Below are 6,000 nucleotides of genomic sequence, written 5' to 3' on the forward strand. Positions count from 1 at the left end.
GAGGATGCCACAAGAGGCAATAACAATTTACGCGATTTTATAAGCACCATCCGTTATTGGGATATTCGCGGACAAAATTTGCCTTTTTTTCGCTCCGATACCGAAACAGCGCTGGAAGCACTGCCCACTTAGAGAGCCTATACATGCAAACAGAGCTTGCATGTAGGCTCCCTATGAACATCCACGTTTTTTGACGCTGTCTTGACAGAGCAGCCTCGCGGTGATCACCTGGTGAAACGTCAATCTGTCGTCGCGCGTTTGTACTGCACGGCGACGGTATAGGTCGCCGAAAAATGATCTTCTTCGGGAGATAAAATGGCAAGAGGCGCACACAGGCGGTCAACCCGCGGGGACCGAGGCGGGAAGCATCGCGTGGGCAGTTCTTCCGGCACTCTTCGTGATCCCAGTTTCGGTATCGAAGCAGGAAAAAAATTATTTTTTTTCCACCAATAAAACATTGGTGGGAAAAAAATAATTAAAAAATAAATAAGCAGATGGCGATTTCAAGATCGCGTCAATTGCTTTTGCTGCCTGCGGCGTTCACCTCCAATAATATACCATTGCCACGTTGGCATTGAAACCAGTGATTAAATAGTTAGTTCGTTTCTATATATTTATAATGAGAGAGAGAGAGAGAGAGGGGGGGGGGGTCAGACAGAAGGCGTCCCTGCTTCATGTTGTCAGCGACACCCGGGAATCGCTAGCATCTATGCTGACGCTGCCGATAAGAGCATCACAATAACTGCATCTATTTTTCTTTATTGAGCGAAACTTTATAGGCTCACAAGTGTCGGCGGTGGTGGTGGTGGTGGTGGTGGTGGTGTCACGCTGAAAAGTGGGCCGATCCTGGGGATAGTGCAGAAAGGGTCCAAGCTCAATGGTACTGTGGGCTCGGGGACCAGATGTAACGCGCCCTCGAACTACCCTTGTCACACGTGGGACCCAAAGAGACAAAATCACCAGCCCTTCCCCTGTCGAGAAAATGGGGTTAAGCGTAGCTTGTCGTCCGATTCCAGCGGGAGGGCTTCGGAAGCCCAGGCGAAACGTCAGCGAAGAGTCGCGGACCCCGAGTTGCGGGACCGCGATGTTGAGGCCAAATGTCAGTCCCTGCAAGGTAGCATGTATAATCCGGCTATACCCTCTGCTTTTCTATAAAGAAATTATTTGTCTCGTTACGCTGCATGGGTGAAAACAATCACAGCACCTCGTCTCGCCGACGCTGGGTATGGAAGGTTTCGTGGAATCAGGCCCCGCCTGAATGCGTCAATTAGGGAGCCTACATGCAAGCGCCGTTTGCATGTAGGCTCCTTAGCGTCAATGGGCACTATGCGTCACCTGGACGCGAGTTAAGCAATCACATTCCTTATTGTCGAATGAAGGCGCCCCTGTAGCGCTCCACGATGTCCAGTGAAGGGACAATTAAGATTTACAGGGGAGAAAAGATTTAGTATAAGGTTACCTCTAGTGCGTGTAAACTGACTAGAGGCGTGTCACACTAATCAGAGGACTTGTATTCACAAAAAAAAAAATAAAAAAATTCACAGTGGCGCGCTGTCGATGGTAAGAGATTATTTCACAACTTGAAGTTAGCGGGCCGTGTTTGATTTCACTTAGTTCAAATTCGACTGAGGTTGATTTGATTTTTGATGACATATTTACAAACCTGTGGGGATATGCGCGACGGTGGGGATTCGCGTGACCGTACACGCGAACGATTAGGTGTCGGTGTCCAGCATGGGGGCGAACATATTCGCTCGCTATCCGGTAGCGATGAGTCGGACTTCCTCGATTTGTTGCGCGCCCATCGGCATGTTCTATGAGTAGTAATTCGGATAGCAGGCATTAGTGCATGAAAGGTGCAATAAATGCCATTTTGATTGTTTGCACTACTGTGTTGTCGTTCGATCCTTTGTCCCAAAGGCACGTTTGATAACGCTCAAACCACTCAATAACACTGCCTGCATGTGCGCGTTCTTTCAATTTTCAATTCATGTTTCTGGTTTCTGACTCGGTCTTTGGGCCACAACCGGCGTTCGTTGGCGCACCATAAGGCCTCTTATTAATTGCATGTACGTGCTTTCGTGGGGTTATTTTCGGAAGCTAATAAGTCGGCTTTGGAATTTGGCCCGGCGTTGGCGCCTCGTTCATGGCGTGTGTGACACGGCACCGGACACCCCGTGAACTGTCTGACTAATGGTGCTATTTGAGGGTTCTGTTTTCGTTTGACACATGATACATTACCGCGAACACATCTCGAGCGGCATACGGCCTTTATATTGGCTAAGGAGTTTTGCAGCTTAATTCCACAGTGCTGCAATCGACTTGTAAGATGGAGCCTACGCCTTTACGTATATGTAGGGAGCCGTGCTTTAAAGGTTGACTTGCCGTAAAAGTAAGTTGAGCGCATTATTTTGTACGCCAGAGTCGCGATAAACAGCTCAAGCTTGATTAAATTACATCCGGCAAGGTATTCATCGCAGAGGCGGCAACATCACTCGCTCGTTGCTCACATTCATAGCTCTAAGAACAGGCTATATACACGATGCGATAGAAACCCTCGTCAAGTTGTCTAACATCGACGAAGGCCACAGCTATACTGACAGCCTCAGTGCAGCTAAGCAGCTCAAACAGGTATAACTCAAACGTTGCGTATCTGTGAGCAGATTCACAAAATTCACAAGACTTCACGTGTCAAGATTACTCTCCACTGGGTGCAAGCACATGGTCATGGCCACAACAATGAGGTTGCGGACCGCGGACCGCTGCTCACTCTTTCTCGACGCACGTTGCTCCTCTTTCCCTTCCCTCTGGCCACCGCTCTGTTCTCATTGCCCGAAAATCATCCGGCGGGACAAGCGTGCCCTCATGCTTCCGCGTGTCTGCTCCCTTCCCCACCGAAGATAGTGCGCGCCTTTACCTTCCTTCATACAGAACCACTTCTCTCTCAACCATGTGAACAAGTCCAGTGTCCGAAGTGCTCCGCTCTTGCGTCGGCAGCAGATGCCCGCCATCTACTTTTGGGCGTGCCCTGGGACAGACAGTCCACAAATGGGGTGTGAAGTTAAGAACTGACCAACCTGAAGGCTATGAGACATGGATTATGAACACCACCTTCTGTAAGTCGCTTTAGTAGTATCTGCATGAAACTGTCCTTCATGCATGCTTACATTTAATTTCACCCAGAAGTTATGCGACGGGGCAACCCAAGTGAATAATAATTATAAAAGAAAGGAAGTTTGGCGACTGGGCAAATTGATACGCGCACATGGTACCCCGTTCTCGGGTTTCCTGTCTAAATTTCATGGCTCTAACTTTTTTGGTGCCCGTGTTGGAGTTTTCTACTATTCGTAGGCATCGAACTGCAGCACCACCTTGTTGACTGCATTTATACGGTATACCACTTACTAATGTGTACAGGGAAAAAGAGAAATGCAAGTGGTGACTATATATGTATACAATGCTTAAAGTCAAGGGAGGGGGGAGCAGCGCTACGGTGCCCATAGCGCGGCAACGGCGACGGCGACGACGACGCCGTCGGCAGAAATCTGCTTTGGAGTGTCCATATAATTGCTATAGCAATACAAGCTCAAGCGCAAGCTCTAGCCTGCGTAGCCTTGGTAACGCGTGACGCGCCTTGGTAAGGCCAAATGAAAACGCACCAAGTGTCTCAATTGACGCGCTCACTTGCCCGCGAGGAGCTCATAACTCGAAGGAACGATGCTTTCGCATTCACAACGCATAAGAGGTGCATAGGTGTCGTCGGATGTTTATTGCGATAGCAATTATATGGACACTCCAAAGCGGATTTCTGCCGTTGGCGTCGTCGTCGCCGTCGCCACGAGGTACCGTATGACGTCAACGGCGATGAAATCGTCGCCGCGCTCCGGACGCTGTATGTGCGAGCCAAAGGGCGCGAGGGACGCGGGCTTTCACGGGGAGCGAACGCACGTCGGAGAGCAAACACACGTTCTGCGCCGTGCTCCCTGAAGGGCTACAGAATTGAGCGTCATTTTCCTCCTTTACAATCACCATATATATAGAGCAAACGCCACTTCTTCTATCGCGCGAAAGGCCGTGGGGGGACGGGAGGGAGGGAGGGGATGCGACGTTTAGCTGCGGCACCAAATGCGTATTTATATAAAAACGTTGCGAGGCGAGAAGGTGGATAAGATTTTCGACGCTGCTCGACGAGCGTCCCATTATCTCGTCGAAAACCTCCGAGTCGCCCCCAGAGGCACCGGCAACAGTCGCCAACGCCGCGCGCGTTCGGTGCGAACGCGGGCAAAACACCGACGGCGTCGACAACAGTTCTGCACGTTGCTGGTGCTGCTGCATGTCCAAGTTTATACAGCCACGGCCGCTGGCCATGATACAGCTAATAAAACCACTATCCTTACTCCGTATAACTCTCTACTAATTTGCTATCGCAATTGATGCTTCGCCTTTCGGGCGAAACTGCGACATTTTTTTATTATGTTTATTACATTTAGTTCTTTATTTTTGAAAATCTTATTTATTATTTTTTGCACATTCTACTTATCTTTCAACGCCTTTGTTTGATCAGAACACCGCAAGATGCCTTGAGTGTTCGTCTACGGTGTAGAAGCACGCGTAACGAATTCCTTTTCTTACACCCACGACACTCGTCTTGGGGGATGTGTCAAAGACCTGAACACTGCCATGATGAAGAGCGTGACTCCGCGAATGCGCGGTGAATAACCCTGTTATCAACGAGTAATTTGTTTAGCCCCCAGCTCTTTCCCACACTTTCTTTTTTCGTCTTACTTTCGTCTCGTTCTCTCTGTTTGTCTTTCCCCCCCCCCTTTTTTACCGTTTTCTTTCTTTCTTTTTTCTTTCTCTCCATACATACCGGGTGCGCAAGGTACCCCCAGCTGATTTTCTCCGGCGGCTGCAAGTCATCGTGAGTGACGACCCAGGGAATTCTATGTGGGCCATTGCGAAGGAACTTCAAGTTGCAGAGTCGACTGGCAGGCTCACTGTGCACGAGGACCTGAAGTACCATTCCTATGTCATGAGGAGGGGGCAATTCATGTCCGATAAAACTCGGGAGAATTGTCTGCTCCGGTCCAAGCGCTTGTTAAGCAAGCTAAAGCGGCCCGAGGAGTCTGGAATGCTATGGTGTTAGCCATCGTCAGCAACGAGGGTGACGTCATGCCGCCACACTTTTTTGCAGAAGGACTCCGGCTTAATGCTGCCGCGCACGTGGAAGTGCTTGCCACCGTTGTAAAGCCCTGGATAGAGACTGTTTCGAAAGGAAGACCTTATCTCTTTCAGCAAGATTCGGCTCCCGCCCTCACCGCCTGCGTCACCCAGGAGTGGCTGGCTGGCAACTTCTACGACCACGTCACTCCCAACTTGTATCCTCCTAGTTCTCCAGATTTAAATCCGCTTGACTCCTATGTCTGGGGCGTCGTTGAGAGAGAGGCCGACAAACAGCCACGTGATACAAAAGACTCGCTGAAGGCCGCCATTGCTGACTCAATGGCCAACATCTCTAAGGACCACCTGATCCGGGCATGCAGCTGTTTCCGAAGCCGAATTGAATCGGTTATAGCTGTGGATGGCGGATTCATTGAGTATTTGTGGAAATAAACCGTAAGAGGGGGTTTATTCGGGTCATAGAATAAGCAGCAGTGACAAACTCAGCGCCAGCAGAGGGCGTAGCCAAAGAGCTAACTGGGTAATAGCCACAGGATGGCAACGGGGCTGTTCAGCATGCCGATCTTCTTCCTCCCAATCACCCCCGGTATGGAAGAGCTGCCATCCTGGCGACCTATGAAGAGGTCAGCGGATCGTGGTACGGCTTGAGCCGGTCATTGTGCACAGTCTCTCGCCCGCGACGACGGAGATCGGAAGATGGCGACACGGGTTCAACCACGTAATTAACTGGTGGTGATTGCGCAACCACGCGGTAGGGCCCGTGGTACTTGGGAAGGAACTTCGACGAAAGACCAGGAGCAGCAACAGGCGGGACCCAAA

The sequence above is a fragment of the Dermacentor silvarum genome, chromosome 2 (assembly GCF_013339745.2).
Source record: "Dermacentor silvarum isolate Dsil-2018 chromosome 2, BIME_Dsil_1.4, whole genome shotgun sequence".
NCBI lineage: Eukaryota > Metazoa > Arthropoda > Arachnida > Ixodida > Ixodidae > Dermacentor > Dermacentor silvarum.